Here is a 22,714-nt window from a genome sequence, read left to right as displayed (position 1 = left end):
ACAATAATATGGGTAGTGATCGCTTGGAGTTTCCCCACTCACCAGAGATGACCTCGCCTTCACCTGTGTCTGATGAGGATATTGTTTTGGAAGAAATTCATCCGAAGAGTACAGATGGGCGGAAAAGGGATGGTGCAACGACACATCACGTCATGGATAGGAATTGTCACCCAATAGGTACACGGAATGATAAAAGGAAGGTAAAGTTAAGCGTTAAGATGAGTGAAATACGGGCTATGAGTAAATTCAGTGGTAAATGTAATGAGAACGCTACTTCTTTCCTGGAAAAAATTCAGGACGAATGCAATATAATGTGTATAGATAGATCACAATATATGAAATTAATCCCTCATGTATTACTCCCACCTTGTTCTTTATGGTTTAAAGCAGTACGTGATCACATCAATACATATGAGGAATTCAAGGCAGCACTGATCGCAAATTATGAAAATGACTTTTTGCTTGCAAATAGAGATGCCACCATTAGAAATCAACATTTCAATCCTCGATTGCACAAATCTGTTGTTGAGTTTGTTGTAAATACATACAACGAATTAAAAGTCGTTAATCCATTGCAATCGGAATCTAGAATAATAGCATCGATTCGAAATTTGCTCCCATTTAAGTTACAACAGATCTTGTTTTCTACACAGTGTATGAGTTTCAATCATTTATTAATGCTTGTCCAATGCTATGAAAATCAATACCATGCTATGAATCAACAAGCAGGAGTAGGTAAAAGTAAGAATAATTCAGATCATTTTGTACCTGTTCGGAATCTAAATATCCGTAGTGTGAACGATTCGGAACATAACCTAAGCCGAGTAAATTCTAGCAATCAAAACGAGCAAAATAGGCAAAGTTATGTAGGGAATCCGCCTAACCTAATTACTCGTGGTAATCCTGATGTCAGATCACCCAACAGAAGTAGACTTAAAAACAATCGAAATATAGGGCGAAATTACAGGAATACAACAAGCTACATGGATAGACGTAATTGGAGGTCAAGAGATGGCACTTCGTATCAAAATCAGCATCACGATGCAATACATGTACAACATATTGTGGAACCTAATCATGATTGTGCAGTACAATGTACTTTATTAGAATCATATGCAAGTACGAATGTAAGCTGATTACCGTTAATGAAATTAGGTTAAACCCATATCAGTTATAGATTCTTGTGAACTTTTATTTTTAAGTTTATGTGTTAATATCAATAATGAAAACAATTCTTATAACTTCGCTATACAGGCAATATGAGGAATTATAATTCGATTCCTAATTGATTAAAAGCAAAGATTATTTATATTAGATTGACTTGTGTTGAAAACTTAATTGCCAAAGATTATGTTAAGTATAAGATTCATTCTATTAAGTTAATTATTCAACGACTGTCTTGAATGAGATTCTTCTATATTTTGATGCCTTATTGATCCAATGTTTATTTAAAATATCACCTAATATAATTATTATATAATGCGCCCTGGATAATGGTAACTCATGTTTTAAAAAATGTAATTGCTTCTTAAGATTTTGACTTCGCACCCTTCAAGGATTATATAAATAGACGACGACATTTTAATAATAAAATATAATAATAATGTAATAAATGATAATGAAATAAATATAATTAATGTAATAAAAAAATAAGTATTAATGAAATGAAAGATTTGTTATAAATGTATCTGTATATATGAAATGAAGATACATATGAGGTGCGATCAAAATGTAAAGGACATATGTAATGTAAGATCATTATTGTAAACGGACCAGTGGTTCTTGAAGATAAAAGCCAAGCTCGCTTATGACTTTTATATTCAGTCCAATTGTCGGGCGACATTTTATAGAACGAAATACTTTGGATAGATTAATAATTACCTGTACCTTTGGCAGAAAGTGCTCATACATAAGCAATATACTTAATAGAATGTTAATTTAATAATAACAAAAGAAGAATGCTTTTAATATCTGTAAAAGATATAGACAGTGTTATGTAGTTAGTTGCTATGTAATTGTTTATGGATACCTAATCATCTTGTATGTGTGCATGACAGTTTGAACGAAAATACATTAAAAAGTGTATCAACTAATAAACCATTTGATACCGTTCATCGACTTTATAATTCTTATAGAAAAGGTGAGAATAATAGTATATATAATTATTAAAGATATTTTTACATGCAAACAAATACTACCACTCAAGATTTAAATATATCATCGATCGAACCAGGTTGACGACTACCCTTGGTGAGTCGTTATAGCTTCCAATACATTTTTGTGTTTAACGTTCTGGAAATCTTATACCCATCAGCAGGTTTTATCCAAATATAAGAATACAACTTTTGTAAATCAAAATAGATGATCAGAACTTTTTTCTTTAATATTCGAATGAGTGTAGTTAACGTCATAGATTCTGTATTCTTACTACAACTGTATCGGGTAGATTCGGATATTGTATTGAGTGAATTTTGTTATTTTATATTCCAATGTTAGATATCCATTTTATGAACATGTTCAAGTTAACGCTAACGAAAAATCTATGCTTGCCTCAATTTGCTGACCCTTTTTCAAGCAATGTAGTTGTAAAGTCGTAAAATAAGTGATATTTTGAAAGTATTCAATTATCATATCTTGTTTTCCAGGAATATCATTATCTTTGATCTCTTTATTTTATGTACAGAACTCAATGCAAAATACTGATGTTCAGTACGAAACTGTATTAGTTACTTTAATAATCTTTCGTAACTTTAAAATAGAGAGATTTGTTGCTAATTTGAATAAATGATTATAGGATATTGCTTATTATTCGTTATAATTAGATGTGCATAGTTCCATTGAATGGTTCTAGTGTCCTCTAGATGCATCTTGATTATTATTGAAACAAGTTACATAGAATTGAAGGAAGGTTACACAATAATAATTATAGGAATTATAACTGATAACAAATAAGCCTGTCATGGAGGAAGACCTCCATGCATTGAACTTCTTATGTGTCGCCTCTTTAGCACAATTAATGAAAGTACTTACAGAATAAATTGATTGCATAGGCTGAGGTCCATCCTGACCAGGTTCCAATTCTAGTGGTCGACTAACTATGCTGTTCTGACTGACGGACCGACTGACAAAATCACTAACCGATTGACTGCCAAAATGACTGACCAAATAACTCATCCTTTGTTTACTATTTGTTTAGTTTAAATACTCCTGGTTTTGGCTTTTCACCTGTATAAGTTCCTTGTTTTGTTCTTGTATTTTATCATTTTTACTTTAATTTTTAGATTTCACTTTCTTGAAAGTGAATTTGTTTATGAAACCTCAGCCTTTTCCTTTTTATTTTTCATTTCAAAAGTTTTTAATATACATCAATGTGTTGAAAGTTACATTACAATAATAAAAATATGAAGAATTTATATATGGATTTATTATTTAATAATAAGAAAAGTATTTCGGTTATTTAGGAAATGAAAAATCTTTCTTATAGAATTTTTTAATCAAAAAAAAGAAGAAGAAGAAGAAGAAGACAAAGACGACGAAATAGTTCTTTGATAGCTTAAGTTGTTAATTTGTAAACTTTATAGGGACATTCCTAAATTTTAAATATTTTTCATTTAAAATATCAACTACTAATCAAGCGAACATATAGAAATTTTTATTGGGAGGGGTCTAATACCACAAGAGACTACGTTTATGCAGATTGGATCGATATTATTCTGCATCCGTAAATACGATAAGTAATGCTTAAGTACTCCCACTTATGTTCTCAGAAGAATTAACTAGATGGTTTTTATATGAAAAGAAGGAGTTCAGATTAAGTGTGTTGCTAATCTCAATTCATCAAAATTATATAATTAATTAAAATTGAGCAGAAAGAGTGAAAATTCATCTTTCACCCCCTTCTCTCGAATCTGACCATGGCGATCAATCCATTTTCCCATGTAAGTAATAATTAAATGTCATTTAAAACAAAAATTGTGCTCCTACTTTCAATTAATCACAATGAGTTAATTAAAAGACTGAAAGGGAGTGTGAACATTTCTCCACGCTTTTTCACATGAAAATATGGAATCTAATTATGGCGATGGTTCCCCGTCATGATAATTTGTGTAATCGGAAAATAAAGTTTGGTGTTATATTCTAATAATCGTAAGTAATTAATTAAAATAGACCGAGAACAAGTAAAAATCCGACCTACACCCTTTCACATATCAACATCTCTAATGCCCATGTGTCGATGAATTCTCCACTTCATGTAATAATTTAGGCAATCGAAAACAAAATTTGTGGTGCTACTCTCAATTAAAATAAGAGAGGGAGAAAGAAAAAGTGGAAACAAATCGTTCACTTTTTTTTCATATGAAAACCTTATTTCCAACTATGCCGATGGATTCCGATCTGCATATAATAATTTGTTCCGTCAAAAAAAAGTTGTGCATCCACCCTCAATTAATCATAATTAAGTAACTAATGTAAGATAGAAGAGAGAAAGAGGGAGAGAGAGAGAGAGAGAGAGAGAAAATCCAAGATCCACTCTTTCTCACATGAAAATATCGAATCCAAACATGAAAATGGATTTTTGAGTTGCGATTTGCCAATACATACGCAGAGCGTATTCCATAAAATACGCTGCATGTTCTGAGGACTCAATGAAGATTATTCAGAGCGAGCTGAAGTTGGGAGTTCTTGAATGTTTGATGGCATATATGTAGGTCACACCGAGAGTAGTATCATATCGATCATACCGAGCACTTTAATCAATACTCCCTATCATTAGATTATATCATTAGCGAAGCTATGGTTCCCTTACTGAACAGTAGCCTTATTTTCTATCATTAAATTACATTGTAGCCTATTGAAACAAAACCCATTTATTTAAGAGTAGCTTATGTAAATTAGAGCACATTTATTTATGGTCCATGTCATTTAAGAGTAGCTGCAGGACGTGAGCATTTATACGTAGCAATATTCTTAAAGTATAGCTCCACAATTTATGACTATCTGCAGTGAGTTAGAGTATTGATGAATAATCCTTGTCATTACGTTATAGCTCCAGTGATGTAGAACTCATTTACGAATAGCTCCATCATTTAAGATTACTTGCAGCGAATTAGCATGCACTTTAGAATACCCTATTTAATTTGACTATAATTCCAGTAAATTAGAGCACGTTTATAAATAGCCCTATCATTAGTGTGTATTAAAAGTGAACTAGAGCACAATTATAAATAGCCTTTTTCATTTAAGAGTAACCCCAGTAAATTAGAGTGCATTTACTGAATTGAATTGGATTGAATTGAATTGAATTTCTCTTTATTTCAGCGGGCAAGGTTCAGCCGGAGGCTGCTCTGCCACCTAACCCTTGTCATTACAAAGAAAAAAAAACAAATATACAAATAATATACAAGATACAAATAACAACATAACATGATACATTCAATAAGACTAAGGATAAACAAAACAGTAAATGTAAAAAAAAAAAGCTATACTCATACTGCTAGTCCAATTTCAGTCCAATTTCATACGGTAGTAAATACTTCATGTGTGCCAATGCTTTGTCTCTGATCTCTAAATAATAATGTTTGGAGTGATGATTTAAATGAATTGTACGGTTTGCCAGTGATTGACTTTGGTAGAGAGTTCCAGATTCTTGCTGCCGAAATTGAAAATGCCTTCTCTGTTATTTTTAAAGAATGCCGGGGCATATTCAGTTTATTACTTCCTCGGGTATTGTAACGGTGAATTTCTGATCTACATGTTAATTTATGATGCAAGTAAGGTGTTTTTTATGTGAATTTATTTTGTATAGTAAACAACAGTATCGGACATATCGTCTTCGGGACATGGTTAGGATATTGTTTTCATTAAGTACCGGCAGAATATGCTGAGACCTTCTGTAATTGAGAGAAAAGGGTATAGAGTAGTTCTGTATTTTCTGTATTGCCCTAGTATTTTGAGTGGAGAGACCATATATTGAATAGCAGTAATAGAACAGAGGCCAAATGAGAGTGTTAACAGATATAGTCTTGTTTCTTGTGGCAAATAGCCTTTTAATTTATAAAGCTGTAAGATGCGCTAAGTTTTAATAGACTGTTCAGAATGTTAATGTGCTTATTCCAGCTAAACCAATGGTCTATTATTAAGCCTAGATCTTGTACAAAGGGAGAAAAATGGAATATTGAAATTCACTACAGTTACTTTTAGGTCATCAGGGTTGACTTTGCTCAACTGCTGTGATGTTCCCAATACAGTGAAATCACATTTTAATGGATTAAGTAAAAGACCATTCTTTATCCATATCCGGTCAGTTGAGAGTAATCACTGTTGCCCTATTATTACAATGTATCCGCAGAGAAACAGAGCATAATTATCAATAGCCCCTGTCATTTGAAACAAGGTTCCAGTGAATTAAAGCACTTTATAAATATCCCTGTCATTAGGATGTAGTTTCAGTGAAGTAGAACATATTTATGAATAGCTCTGTGATTTAAGAGTATTTTCAGTAAGTTAGCTCACATTTTAGAGTAGCTTCCATCATTAGAGTGTAGACCCAGTGAAGTAGAACATTTATGAATAACTCTTGTCATTTAAGTGTAGCCCAGTAGAATCAGAACATATGTATGAATAGTCTTTACTTCGCCCCAGTAAAGTATGTAGAAGCAATTAATGAACAGCATCTGACATTTATGTCCACAGTGAATTAGAATATATTAATGAATATCCGCTAGTAAAGCGAGAAATTTGGGAGATTGGAATTTCATACACTCTTTCCCTTCCATTTTAATTACTATTAATTGTGAATGAACAAAAATCCCAAGTGACACATGCCCCAAAGGAAAATGGATAAATTCCTTAACTATCATTTGACACAAATCCCTCAACAGACAAAACCCTCGATGGACAAATGTCCCAAACGTGAAAATGGAGAAATTTCTCGATCGTATAATAGATAGCAGGAAAAAGAAGAAATATTTATAAAGCTGAAGCAATAAAATAATTAATGAAAAAAGATGAAGCAATAACTCAGTTAAGAGGAGATTTGGATGACGTAAGGAACGTGTTGTTTTAAGATAAACGGTTACATATTGTATGAAAAAGAAGAAAGATCGTGTATTTAGAGAAGACTTGAGAAAATGCAGGAGTAAGGTATAAAATGTATTAAGTGTGTAGGTTTTAATGAAATCGCAACTATCCTAGAAAAATACATATTTGTTGTTGTTATTTTAGAAAGTTTAGTGTTCCTTTCCTTATAGGAGACGTGAACCTACAGTTTAAGATGTATCTCAGCAACAGTAATATGTGAGTAGTAACTTTATATCTATACCACCAGGAATCGACGCTCCTCTAGGAAAAATATGCATCCTTTTATGTTATTTCAATGTGACCAACCGACAAGAGTATTTATTCTGTCAACACGATAGCTGAATAATATGCTCTGAGATTATTGTTGCTACGAACTAGCTAGTATCTCCGAGTCATACAGTAGGTAATATTCTGCTCCCCCTTCTACCCTTCAACCATCTATGCAAGAATGAAGAGACATAAAAGGCGGAAGGTCTAACTTCCACAAAATGTAATAAGGTTTGTCAAAAACGTCTTTTCTATGTTGATGCACCTCGTCATCTCCGGCACCAAACTGAATCAACATATATCTTATCATACTGGTGACACAAACAGCCATTGTCAAAAATCTGAGCACACTATTGATTTTTCGGATTGTTTTCAGTAAAAGACACTGTATCCATATAAAAGCACGCCTATTGGAATAGCTTTTTTTTAAAAAAATAAACAAAAAAAACGTTGTTCATATAAGGATACGAAAATTCCTGGTTTTGTTAACATCTAGACAAAGGGTCTTCCCTAGTAAAATAGTGAAATCGACCTTTGATCCAAGGTTGGTCGTTATTGACCCAAAATGATATTTTTGACCTAAAACTATCTAAAAAATCGTCCCCTTTCCCCCACCTCTTACGGAATTATCGTATTATATATTCTCAAAATTTAATGTTTTTTTTTTTTAATTCTGGTAAAGGTTGTCCAAATAATTTAACACTAGAAGCAGCAAGCGGTTTTACAGACCGCTTCCGTATATATATATATATATATATTCCGTTCTCGGTCACTTTTATCGCTTACTCGCTCATACTCGATTACTTTTATTTATTTGCTATTCAACATATTTACGATGACTTTGAATAAAAAATATGTGGGGGGGGGGGGAGTTACAGCATGATATACCTAGAAGCTCCAAGCCGTTTCTTAGACCGCATAATGTTAAGTAATGGGAAAATGAATTAGTTTACTGTTGGTTATAGAGTTAATTTGAGGATGACGGAAAAGAAAATTGTTATAAAGCATTAGACACATTTTACAAGGAGGACATTAGATGGTAGCAGTATCAATTATATAATTTAATTTTAATTTATTTTTTATATATTTATTACAATGGATCTTGGAAATGAAATGAAATGAAATCTTTGAGTTTTACGTCCTACGGTTATGCCGGTTAGGCTAAAGGAGACGGTGATGATGAGTAATGAATGAAATGGTGGAATGAAGAAAGTGGGAGGAAACGGGAGTACCCCGAGGAAACTCAAAGTTCGCTTGGTGGCGACTGGAATCGAATCCGGGACCTCAAACACCAGAGGTGAACGCTCTACCAATGAGCCACCGCGGTCCCTTACAATGAATCTTGGAAAACGCACCGTAGCTTTAGCTTGGTTCCTCACAATTTGAATTGTTTGTGTTTGGAAGTGGTATTGAAATAAAGCCCTTAGAAATTCTTCGCATAATTCAGAACCTAGAAGAACAGGAATCTGAATCTGGAGATGAGTAACAATTATCAGGTGAAAACAGTGGACATTCTGATCAAGACATATTTTTAGATGAAGATGGTTACAACAGTCAAAGTTCGGAAGATGATATGCCTTATAATACTATATCTCCCTTCCCTATAAACAATTTCGTAGCCGTAGATGGGACAAAATAGACAAAACTGAGTAATGCTCTGGACATTAATGGCCTTATCAAAAAGCAAAATATCATAATCGAAAATCCCAGTTATTTGTTGTGCGTCGTTCGACATGTACCGTACGTAATCTATATATATAAAAGAGAACGTACAAATCCTTTGTTAGCTCATCACGTTAATACGGCTGAACCAATTTCTTTCATTTTTGGGGGGTTATTAAGATTTGGACCCTAGATGGTTTTTATCATATCACTTTAATTTTCAATTAGCAGTGTCTTGAGATAATTGACCATTCAAGTGTCCATAACGTACAAATCCTTTGTTAGTTCATCATAGCTAAAAATAAACGTATTTATATGCAACCCACATGACCGTGTCACTCGGCGGGTTAACATAAATGACAGGCGATATAATGTTAACATTTACTCCAATCTTCTATGGTTTTTATCATATCACTTGAAAGCGAAAAAGTAAAAATTATCTAAGTAACAAAGTTTATTGCGTTCCAGGGTGACCGCAGCGAAGCGGGGTGAACGCTGCTAGTGATTACTTAAGTGCATTTCTTCTCTTTGTAGATGAGATAATTCTGCGACACATACAAAAGTATACTATAACGAAAGCTAACAAACAACTGGGTGGTAATGAATAAACTTTGACTGTTGAAGAACTTGTAGCATTTTTGACAGCATTACTAAAATAATATAATAAAACGAAACATGGCGTTGATGCTGCTGAGCAATACATAAAAAATACAGTGTAAGATCACAAATAGGAGAGGGTCTGTTCATGGCATGCACAATGTTATTGATACAGCATGTCTCAACTCTTTGGTGGTGTATATAGAAGTAAGTAGCAGTAAAATAAGCAGACGTCAATTCTTTATAAGCTTGGCTGAAGAAGTGAGAAAATCCTTTTGTAGTGAAAATGACTAACCTAAACAAAGAGACAATATCAGGTGTGATTGTGCAACCAGAATAAAACGACTAATACTATAAAATGTAAATAAAAAAGACTTTGCGGAAAGTACAGAGGAAAAGTAGTGAAACAAATTATCTGAAAGAAATATAATGCAGTCTAACTTTTGATATCGAATTTTGTGTATCAATGTCAATTTGTGCATCAAATTGTTATAAAAGTATATTCTATTTTATATGGAAATCAACAATATATATATATATATATATATATATATATATATATATATATATATATATATATATATATATGGACCAGTAACGAACAAAACACACTAACTCAATATTTTTATATATTCAGTTTCTATACTTATAATGTGGAATATAAATTTTTAGTTATGGTAATATAATAAAAGTATTGCAAAGAGTCATTATCAAAATCGTGCACTACTGCATTGAGTATTTTTCAAACTTTATTAAAATATCATAACTTATAAAACGAAATGTTACGCTTCGCATTACTGATAACTGAAAATTTTAATGAGCGGTTCAAAAAACCGCTTTGTGTTTCTCGGAGGTAAAATTTCTGGTGCTTGTAGTACTTAAAGCTTCAAGTTTTAAGATACTATGTAGGTGTAAATATGAACATTTTTAAAAATCAATGCGTATTTTCTCGGAGTGTTGCGTGTTGAAAATTTCAAAAAAATATCCTAGAAAAGTTTTTGGGGAAGTACAAAACATATATATATATATATAGCGAGAAACAAGAGAAAATGATATTTGGAGTATAGCTCTATTAATGTGTTTGTATTTTACATATATATGTTTGAAAAAACCTTATTTGCTATACATATACATCTTATTTTAACATACAAGGCACTAAGGTACACAAATATTCTCTGATAATGAGAACAAATATAAAAAGAAACGCAATACAATTTGCCATAATTCATTCAATCTTTGTCGCTGCCTTCGTTGGTTGGAAAATTTTCAACTGTAGAGACAGTTTTAAACAAATTAGTGACGAAAGAGAAAGGAAAATCGTGAACTCTGGGAAAGAAGAATTCGAAGTTTTGACCTTGAAAATCCTAAAATGGTCACAAAAACTGTAAAAAAAAAAAAAAACAAGCAAATGTTCTTTCAATTTTATTTTATTTTATTTTATTTTATTTTATTTTATTTTATTTTATTTTATTTTATTTTATTTTGAAAATGTTGCCATAACTTTCAGACACTGGAAAAATAATATATGTTGTACCTAAGGATATTACAATTTTTAAACAAAAAATGAGTGATGTGCCCCTCTAAACAAAAACTATTTTCTACGATTTTTTGAAATTTTCAGCACATAAAAAACGAAGAAAATACGCGTGGCTTCTTTGAAAAAATGTTCACATTTAAACCTACATATTATCTACAATCTGCAAAACTTTCAAATTATTTGGACAACCCCCACCAGAATTAAAAAAAATATTAAATTTTGAGCATATATGGTACGATAATTCGGTAAGGGGTGGGGTAGGGGTCGAACAATAATTTTGAGGTAGTTTCAGGCAGTAGCGTAGCCAGGATGTGTGTTTGGGGGGTGGGCAAGTGTAGTTACAGGTACACATAGAAAAATTACAAACAAAAAAATATATAAACATAAAAATATATAAACATAAAAATATAAAAAAATACAAACATCAAAGTACCAAAGTACATTGTCGGACCTCTTTGGGGGGGCGGCCCCTCTGCCCCCTCCTTCCCTACGCCACTGGTTTCAGGTCAAAAGTAACATTTTGGATAAATAACTACCAAATTGGATCAAGAGCCGATTTCACTAACTTACTAGGGAAGATCCACTATTCATTAAACTTTCTTGCCAATAAACAGATAACTAATGAACAGAGGGGTAAAAGTGCGGGAGAACACGGGGTGACGTCTTCACCCCACCTCGAAAAAATATGTACGGCGTCCCCCCAGTTCCGTGGCGGCGTCCCCCCAGGGACGGCGTGGCGTCATGCCGCTATCTACAGTCTCCCCACCTTTTCATATCCACTTTTACCCCTGAATGAACAGAGATTTCACGTCACACTTTGTTTGATGATTCATCATTTCAACGACAACTAGTGGTGTGTGTATGAACCTTTGTCAGTAATTATCTCTTTACTTCAACGAACAGATGTGTATGTGCTATCCAATAGTGTTGTTATATGGGAAAAATTTAATGCAAATCTGCGACATGTAATCTGTTTTCATCTGCCTGAATCAGTTGAATAGTGTGAAGAACATGCAAATACGTACTATAAAATGCTGAACAGTAACTGTTAACTAAGAGTCGAAATACGTGTTCAAGTGGTCATTTTAAGAGTAGAGAGTCATTCTCTACGAAAAATCGCTAAGTGATCAGGCATTGCGTTGGCTCTTAAAAGATATTCACAATGTGGTTTAATATTATATGGCAACACACTGATTGTTAAAAAATAACTTATTTTATGAACAAGTTCACTGGAAAGACAAGGAAACGGAATAGACCTTAACCACTCCAATAAAACCATATAAGAACCATTTTAAATGTGTATCATCAAGTAGGACGGTAGCTCAGCGACTTCGAATGTACGGTCTTCCGGATGGATTGTGGTTTTAAAAAGAAAAAAAACTCCTTCAAGCAGAAAATATTACAAAAAGATACTCTTGGACAACAAAATAAATTAAATGAAAATGAAATGAAATCGTAAAGTTTTACGTCCCACGGTTATGGTGGTTAGGCTAAAGGAGACGGTGATGATGAGAAATGAATGAAATGGGAGGAATTAAGAAAGTAGGAGGAAACGGGACAACCCCGAGAAAACTCACGCACACGGTGTTTGTCCACCACAAAGCTCACTTGGCGAGAGCTTGGATTGAACCAAGGACCCCGTGCACCAGAGGAAGTGCTCTACCACTGAGCCACCGAAGTCTAAAAAGTCTGAAACGATGAACAATGAAAGAGGACAGTCTGGATCGACAAACCTGAATTCAAACTTTTCGCCTTCCAATACTAGAAGATTGTGCGTCGTCTTTTCTGTAATTAAAATCTATAATAGTTCATTAAATTCTATAATTAAAATTTTACAATTTAAAATTTAAAGACATTTCTTGCATTGAAGATTAGCATGTTTATGTTCTCTTTAAAAGTTTATTGTAATTAAATGATTTGAGCTCAAATTTCTCAGAAACGTAACTGTGAAATATAATAATGGAAAACACCTCACAGTAGTGTTTGTTACACAAGATTAATTGGACGCGTTTCTCGGCAGTATACTTTAGGTGAAAGGCTCTCGATTTTTTCCACTATTTTACCACTAAAAGTCGTATATTCTATCCAGCACCAGTTCACATACCAACAACTGTTGAAATATGTATGTTTATTAAAGATGAAATTTTCCTAAACAAAGATGCAAATGAAATAATCAATTTCTGAAAATTCACATTTTCAAACAGTGGCGTATTTTATGAGCAACCAAGGCACTAAGACAGCAGTTGACTCTTAGAATACGCACTAAGGCAGCCATTAATTCTTAGAACGCAATTACTCTCGCTTTCGTAAATACTGATGACTTGACAATTCCTGGGAAACCGCTGTCGTCTACCAGCAGAGAGAAACGTGTAACTGCTTGCGCGCCCACGTAGGTTCCTAGGTAACAGTATACTAGCGAGGCACGGGATGGCAACCAAGGAGGTTATCTCTCTGTGAATCTTTTATTGTAGCCAGAGAAAGTAAATTGAAGTTAAAAATAATGACATACCAGTCACTTTGTGTCTATCTGAGAATTACGAAATGACAAATAACATCAGTAACAGAGGGGACTCCTGAGGGAAGTGACATTGGTAAAATTTAACATTTTACGAATAATAATAATAATAATAATATACAAGGTCACTGGTAGCCCGTGCCTTCAAACCAGTATACGCCACTGTTTTCAAAACAGCATAATTGAAGTTTTATTTACAAAGAAATAACCTTAAAATATCACGCCCAGTGAGACAAAATACGTATATACGTAACTTTGTTGTCATATGAATGAAGTGTACGGAAAATAAACAATACTATCAAATGTAACGGGAGATGAACTCAGGACCCGCTAGGAAATCTTTATTCGTATTGGGAATTCAATCATGCATCAACGGAAAGCCAAAGAGCCTTCAAAGAGTTCACTGCCTGATATTGTTAAAACCGATCTTCTGTTCTACATAGCAAGCTAACTTCACTTTGAAAGATTAATCACCCATTGCTTTGCTGTTAATGAGGAGGTCTTTGTACTTGTAAGAAATTTGTAATAAACAGTGGTAGCAACCTTTAGTACATTTACCCCTTGCTATATCACAGTCTCACACCCGACACTTTAAGTTTGCTTTGTTTAGATCAATTCTTTCTCAATTGGTTCGACCTTATTGAGCCCTAATAGTCAGGCTACATTGTCCATTTCTTTGATTTACCCACTACACGATGTTCCAACAAGGAAGTAATGGACGTAGAAGTAAGAACTTTAACTCAGATGAGTCTCCTTTTGGTATGTTTATCTGTCAACATTAGCAAGCTCAGGAGGAAGTTTAAGAACTTTGTGTTGCGTTGACGACATGTGGAAATACGGACTTGTGCGTAATCGACCACGCTTAGGAAATCAAGTGGTGTCACTACAACCTCCTCATCCTGATATTAGAGGGACAGTAGGGTCGAAAGCAATTGAGAGAGAACGATCTTGATCATTCGTCTTTTCGACCTTGGTTACGACGCTGAAGACGTCCTAGTCATCCTGCCTTCGGTTAGCCATTGAATGCCCTGGTCGTTTGTCTGACAAGTCATTTTCATGATGGATATCATCGGCACGTCTCGACCTGCAAATTACTGGAACTTTGGGGCCAGCGTCGAATAAGTTACGAACTTCACCTACAGGTAAGAGGGAGGAGAATGTATCTACATCGAATTAATGTGAAACTGTTCATAATTAGTTACTTTTCCTTTTGCACTAGCATCTAATCCATTAACGCCCTTATTGCTACCATTTACTATCATCAGAAATATATGTTTTATTTCAAAAAGATTTATCATTTTTATGCCGCACCTCTTGGGTGCTTCGCGTTGCAAGCATGTGCGCTTGCATCTTTTTCGAGACGGCACACACATATTTACAGAAACTTAATTTACTCACTCTGTTTTTTCCTCAAATTGCTTAAATCAGTGATTCCCGAAGTGTTGGCGCCACCCCTCATGAGGGAGAGTCGTGAAGAGTGAGGAAGGGGTAGAAAGCTACTAACATAAATTACATTCAAAGCAACCTACTGACTAAATTCGTAATTACTAGTATTAAGAATGTTGTAACAAGTTTGCGTTAAATTACGGAAATATCAAAGAAACGGAAAATAGCTATTGACTTAGAACTGTAATTTCATAAGAAAATAAACTGGTTAAAAAAATACTTCAGTACGATGGTATGCAGAAGACTTGTTGGAAATACATACAAATTAGTGAGAATTATTATTATTATTATTATTATTATTATTATTATTATTATACTTTCAAATTATGCTATGCCTAAGTGTCTGAAATCTTGTGGAATAGTTAGTTTCCGCCCATTCTTTGGCGAATCAATATTAAACACGTTGTATATTTTATCATACAAGTTTTTGATTATTTCATCGAAATTTTTGGCATGAATCTACTATAATAATAATAATAATAATAATAATAATAATAATAATAATAATAATAATAATAATAATAATAATAATAATAATAATATGTTATTTGTGATACTAGGAACAACCAAGTAGAACAGTGGGTCAGATTGAAAATTGTATACAACCACACAAAAACTATTAACTTCTTTTCTTACAACTTTGAGCCAGGCAGATAAAGAATTTGAGGTTCATTACAATTATAATTATACTAACATTATATTGTTAAAGTACATGAAGATACAACCTACACATGCATACTCAAACTTAAGTTCCTTAGTTGCTATATAGATTCTGTATGTGTCTTTAGCGTGAGTGACTCAAGTTGGATTCCTGGTGGGAGTTCATGTGGTTCGGATTCCATGTTAAGCTCCAGGTCCACCTCTCACACAACCTTTCTGCTCAAAGGTACGCTAAACTCTCATAACAAAATCGAAGTTTGGTCAAACTTAAACCTGGTATACAACGAAGTATACATCTCCATATTCTAAAAAATCTTTGTATTCGGATAAAAGAAAACATGCAAAAACTAATAAGACAGTGAAACCAGCCCTTGATCCAAATTGGGTCTCGCTATTGACCCAAAAGGGTATCCTTGACCTAAAACTACCTCAAAAAAATGTTGACCCCTACCCCTCCCCTTACCGAATTATCTATCATACATGCTCAAAATTGAATATTTTTTTAATTTTGGTAGGGGTGGTCGAAAAATTTTGAAAGTTTCACAGATTGTAGATACTATCTAGATGTAAATATGCATTTTTCAAAACCATCGATGCGTATTTTCTTTATTTTTTTGCTTGTCGAAAATTTCAAAAACTTGTAGAAACATTTTTTTTGGGGGGACACGTCGCTGATTTTTTGGTAAAAAAATTGTAATACCCTTAGGTACAACATATATTTTTTTCGGGGCTTGAAAGTGGTGGCAACATTGTCAAATAGAAATAAAACTGAAAACAAACATTTTTTTCGCACAGCTTTCCATCATTTAACGGCCCTCAAGGTGAGGGCCCCTTCAAACAATCCTTTGCCAAAGTTCATAATTTTCATATCTGTTAAGTCCCTTCCGCTTCTGTCGTTCTTCTGCTATTTCAATTGTGTTTATTTCGGAATAAAACACCAAATATATCTCCGTAACAGTGCTTCCATTTTAACCGACTCTTGCACAACAAAGTTCCACAGCTCGCGGTAGAGAGCGCTACCGGTAGAGAGCGCCACTGTGTGCGGCCAGTGAAGCAAGCACTGATATAGATACGAAGAGCCGACGGGAGGTGCGTGTAACTTTGTTGTTCAAGAGTCTGTTGAAGTGGAAGCACTGTTGCGGATATATATTTTGTGCTTTAATTCCAAAACGGACACAATCGAAGCAGCAGAAGAACGCCAGAAGCGGGAGGGACTCAAGAGAAATGAAAATTGTGTGAACTCTGGAAAAAGGATTGTTCGAAGGGGACCCTCACCTTGAGGACCCTAAAATGGTGGAAAAACTGTGCGAAAAACACGTTTGTTTTCAGTTTTATTTCTTTTTGACATTGTTACCATCACTTTCAGCCCACGAAAAAAATATTTCTTGTACCTAAGGGTATAACAAATTTTTTAACCAAAAAATCAGCGACGTGTCTCCTCAAAATTTTTCTACAATTTTTTGGGTTTCAACGCGCAAAAAAAAAAAAAAAAAAAAAGAAAAGAAAAAAAGAAAAAGAAAATACACATCGATGGTTTTGAAGAAAATTGCACATTTACGTCTAGATAGTATCCACAATCTGTGAAACTCAAAATTATTGGACCACCCCCACTAAAATTTAAAAATATTCCATTTTGAGCATGTATGATACGATAATTCGGTAAGTGGAATGGGTAGGGGGTCAATTTTGTTTGAGGTAGTTTTAGGTTAAGAGTAATCTTTTGGGTCAATAGCGACCCATTTCGGATCAAGGGCCGATTTCACTATCTTACTAGGAAAGACCCTTTCGTGTAATTTCCATCATTTCGGATCAAGGGCCGATTTCACTATCTTACTAGGAAAGACCCTTTCGTGTAATTTCCATAGACTGTGAAACATTACACATTTGCCGAAAATATATTTTTCGTCGATGATAATAGTGTAAGAAAGTTTCTAATTTAACCGAGCGCCATTTTGGTAAACACAGGCAAGAAGAAAGTGGAATAGGAATGTAGGAAAAACCCGTACAAACCCACGGTCATAATGTTGTCTAACACAAATATATGGACTAGGATCAAACCAAGAACTAGTAGCATCAGAAATGAGTGTTCTCTCACTGTACTATCTTGCTCCGATAATAATAATCTTAAGTGCTCTACCATCATAGTAGATCACTTGCTTAAAGTAGAAAAGCTTGCATAAGTTGCGGTACAGAGGTAATCTGTGTCTTAACTTTCGAGTTATCTTCTTTAATTCCAGCCTATAATTTTAGTCACGTTTCTCAAACTACTTTTTTTTTTCTTTTTAACTTCTAACAGTCTCGAAGAGACTTATGTTTTCTTTTCTTCTCTTGAAATTAGGTAAAAAAAAATCTGTTTCTTTTTCCACTTCTATTCCCAACACTTTCCTCATTAGTTTCCTGTCTCTAGAAGCTAATTTTCTCAATTTTCCTCTGTTAACAACATTTGGAAATCTTCAGTTTTTTTTCTTTTTCTCGTTGCTTACTTCGTAAAATTGACTCCTATGCTTAACACAACTCGATACTTCACATGTTCTAAATTTAATTATGATATCAAAGACTAAAGTTAACTAATTAATATTCTAGCTTACTCTTTGTCAAAATCTATTTGCAATGCTTCATTAATTCATCATGAAAGTCATGAACACTATTCTATACATCACTTTATGGTTCCGTTTTATATACCCGCATTCATTTGTAACCAAAATTATTCCACAGAAGTCTTGTTTTACAACATATCATGGTAATGTAAAGTGAAGCGTTTCCGTAACGCTGCGTTTCCCAACGTTTTTCAACATGCGGCACACTACGGGTGTAACTTGAATTCTCGCGGCACACCCATAGATATTATTATTTGTAAATATAAAATACCGTGGTATTTTTTTTTTACTGTGATTACTGATCATCTTCTCACAGAGAAGAAAGCTCGATCACTGGCGTTTCCTCGTGGTAAATCATGTTTATTTTTCATTCTAATTCAAAAATAGAAAACAATTCCAAAAAAATATTAGACTCAGTGTTTTAAAACTAAGCTTTCTTTTTCGAAAACAGTATCCAACCTTTCACTAAGAAGAAAGATCAGTAAATAACGAACGAACAAACAAATATCTTTTAGTTTTAAAACACAAATGTAGGTAATTTGTATGCACGCTTGCTTTGTCGAAAGGATTGAATGATATTTTAAATTTCAAGTTACGAAATAGTCTGCAGCAATAAAGAAGCAATAATAGTCATAACAATGATAAAAATACTTTTTTCAACATTAAAAATGTACAGAAAAGTAACACGGTATGAAACTTAAAGTAGTAGATTCATAGTAGAGGTTCATAGTAGAAATACAAACATACATTTTTCCTTGCAATTTGATTCCTATAGAACTAATAATTTGTTTCGATTTTCTCGCGGCACACCAGCGGCCTATTCACGGTACACCGGTTGGGAAACGGTGCCGTAACGAATGTGTGGCTGTTGAAAGTTGAAAAATACTGTATCTGTTTGGAAAGAGCTTGTGTTGTATGTACTTACAAAGGACAGGGAGTTGGAAGTCAAGAATCGTCTAGTGGTAGCTCTTTAGGCGAACACTTCAACTGGTTTGGTACATAAATACCACATAAATAAAAATTGCTTCCAGGAAATTAAGAATGTCAATTTAATGGAAATGTACGACGTACTTTTTAACGCTAGGTAACTGTCTGTTTGTTTCTATTTTCTAGGAAACCATGTCAGTGAATTTGGCCAGACATATTCAATGTTTCCTATTGACAGATATATGCATTATCATTGGACAATATTTAAGTTGAGCAGAATCTAAAATTTAATAACTAGTGATACTATTAGCTTATATCTTATTAATCATACTACATGAGTTTCTGTCCTCTTTGATACGATATAATAAATAACTTAATGAAAGTTCATTTCGATATGAGATCACCTCAATAAATGGAATGGCTCTCGCGTAACATCATATTTCTTAAGGTTTAAAAAGGAATTCATTTTTGGACTTTTTTTTTTGAAAAAAAAAATATGCATGAGCTACAGTATTATATTCGCTTTATGCTACTTTATTCAGTAGCTCAATAATTTATGTTAGTTGGTGTATGTCTCGGGTTTGGATCTTTCTTTTTCGTTAAACGCTAATAATGATGTAAACTTCCCTGTAACTCATGCACCAAGATATATTGCTCTTCCATTGTTCTTTACATTACGTAAATTATTGTTCAATAGATAAGAAATCACGAAATAACTTATACACATGCTTTATTATTGGCATAGAAAATAGTCTTTAAAATAGTAGTTATCAATAAATTAATTAATTACGAGTTACAGAGAGAGGCTAAAGGGAGAAAGAATTAAAGTTTCCCTTAGCAATTGGAAGATCCATAGTTGGGAATTCGAGCTAAACTTTCCTGACTGACTAGGAATGAGTCCAAAGTTGAACCTTCAATCTGGAAATGACATATATATTTCCTGATGTAACGATCCCGTTACGATGTGAGTGGACAGAGGGGAAAAATAAGAAGAAAAAATGATTGAAAAACATCTTGTTAATGACAACCAAGCATTTCTCATGAAAGAGAATGCTTAAAATCATGTATTTTTTCATTTTGGTTTCTTAAAAAAAAAAAAAAAAAAAGGTAAGAGAGTGAAAAGAATGAAAGAATTTGTGAGCTGCCAGCTGTTTGTCAGTTGTGTTGTATTTAAGGAGAGAGAGAGGGGAGGTACTTCATACTGCCTCAAGGCCGCGGTTGCTACGCGTGTATCCCGTGACGCGATTGTAGCGCCAGGAACCATGGTGGGTTCGTTCGACCGTAGGGACGGCGAACTTGCTATGTTGTGTTGAAGACGTGCAGATGTCTTGGTATTGGTGTCTAGGGCATGCAGGTGCCTTGGTTTTCGTTGTTCAGAGGGGAAGTTAACGTCTGTTCTGTTAACGTTCATTATGGTAGAAGCGGACTTCTGTTAATAGGACACTTAATACATCGTTTGATTCTAACTAAAGTCTTTATTGGATTACATCATGGTGTTTAAAGTTCGGGAATGAGAATAGTGAATTGTTGCTGTGTAACGAATATATTAAGATTTCTAAAAAGAAGTGCAGTGAAAGAAGTGAATGAAGAGAATTACTTGTGAATGTAGTTTAAAGCTGCTTGTGCCCAAATGTTTTTTCAGACGAGTGGAGTTTCGATTCTTTCCGCTCTTTTCATTTAATTTAGTCATTTTTGTTCCTCGCTTTTGTCGTGTTCAGGGCGAGTGTAAAGAAAAGAGAGAAGTGTATTTGACTAAGTCTGATCAATCCTGCAAGTACCTTGTCCGGGGAATTTGCTCGTTGAAATTGTTTTTCTGTTCTCAATTTTGTGGAATGAGAACGTAGGTGACTTGCGCGTGATTAGGCTGAAAGATCTTGCTATAGTTTCCCTAAGCATTCCAAAGGGTCATTTATTTGAATCCAACTCGCTTAATGCTAGTTCTCAATGAGATACAGTGGATTCAATTTGAATGGTGAAATGGGGATGTGGAAGGCGTAAGTGCGCATGGTAGTTAAACCTTTATTTTTCTTAATAAGGTTAATTGCCACCATCCCAGGAAAGTATCATTGCTTTGTTAAAACTTGGCGTTTCTATGAGTGGTGGAATGCGAATGTGGGAGTCACGAGTCTATGACTTGGCCAAATGATCAGTAAGAGGATTATTAATTGTGGAGATATCCTTATTGGGCCCAATTAAATATTCTTTGGAATATTATGTATTTGACGCTCAATTGTAGTTTCTTACAAGGGAGTGTTACAAAGTGCGACAACTTGAATGTCGATTGAAAACCTGTGTTTTCAACGAAATTGACTAAGGAAAGTCTGAATCTTAATATTTCTTGTCCTTTATACACAACAACAACAAATTATTCTCGATTCCTTGTTGTAACCTGAAAGACGACATGCAGACCCAGGTCAAATGTAAAAAGGAGGTAATTATTAGTCCGAAGGAACTGAGAGGTGAGTGTTAAACCATTTATTATTTATTTGGCTTGTCCGTGGTGTGTGTTTTATGTTGTGTGGGTTGTTAATTCGCATCCATTGTTGTTCATTGAGGTTCAATACGTCACCCATACGTTTCAGTTACCGAGATTTGATAATTCAGCATTTATCATTTTTTGGCTGAGAGCCGATATTATTTTTCATATTTATGGTAGTATTATTATTGCTCTAGTATATTTCGGCTCTTGAATTATTAATTATAGTATAATTAAGTTTTGATTAATTCACTGTTTAGACAGAATTAATTGGAAGATAATTGGATGAGATAAGACGTTATCGGGTTTGATGTTGAAGTTAACTAATGATAACCCTTGCTTTAGACTTAAATGCATAAGAAGTATTATTCTTGAATTTGCATTCAGTATTCATCCCTCCCAAAGTTTTGACTCTTTCGAAGTTCTTTATGAATTGAATGATATTATATTACTGAGGCAATGTAAATCTTCACCTCTCTCCTTAATTAAAAATTGAATTTAATGAATATATTGATTTTTGAACATTATTATAATATTCAGAATTAACTAGTTGACTTGCTATTGACTTGTATTGAAATTGAACGCAGTTGATTAGAAGCTGATAAATAGAATCTGTGATACAGTACTTCGACAGCGAATTTATTATTGTTTTGGATATCTGAGCGATCAGATATCACCTGTATTTATTTTGTTAATAAATTATTGTTAAGTTGAATTGAGTTTTTGGTTATTTATTAGATATAAGTGCTGGATATTTGTGGTTTTTCTGGTGTGATGTTGAATGCTGAATTATCCATTATTGCCTGTTTCTGCTTTGGATACCATGGAAGGACATCAGCTCGTGTAGTTCCCTCTGTAGTTGGTTGGGGGTGCTGCTGATTGGCCAACATATCGTGCGACCTTTTGCTAATCCACGTGTGTTTGACACTCGACCAGTTTTCCCGGCTTCG

This window comes from Thermobia domestica, chromosome 7 (genome assembly GCF_964235325.1).
Source record: "Thermobia domestica chromosome 7, izTheDome1.hap1.1, whole genome shotgun sequence".
Lineage (NCBI taxonomy): Eukaryota > Metazoa > Arthropoda > Insecta > Zygentoma > Lepismatidae > Thermobia > Thermobia domestica.
This window is presented reverse-complemented; position numbering follows the sequence as displayed.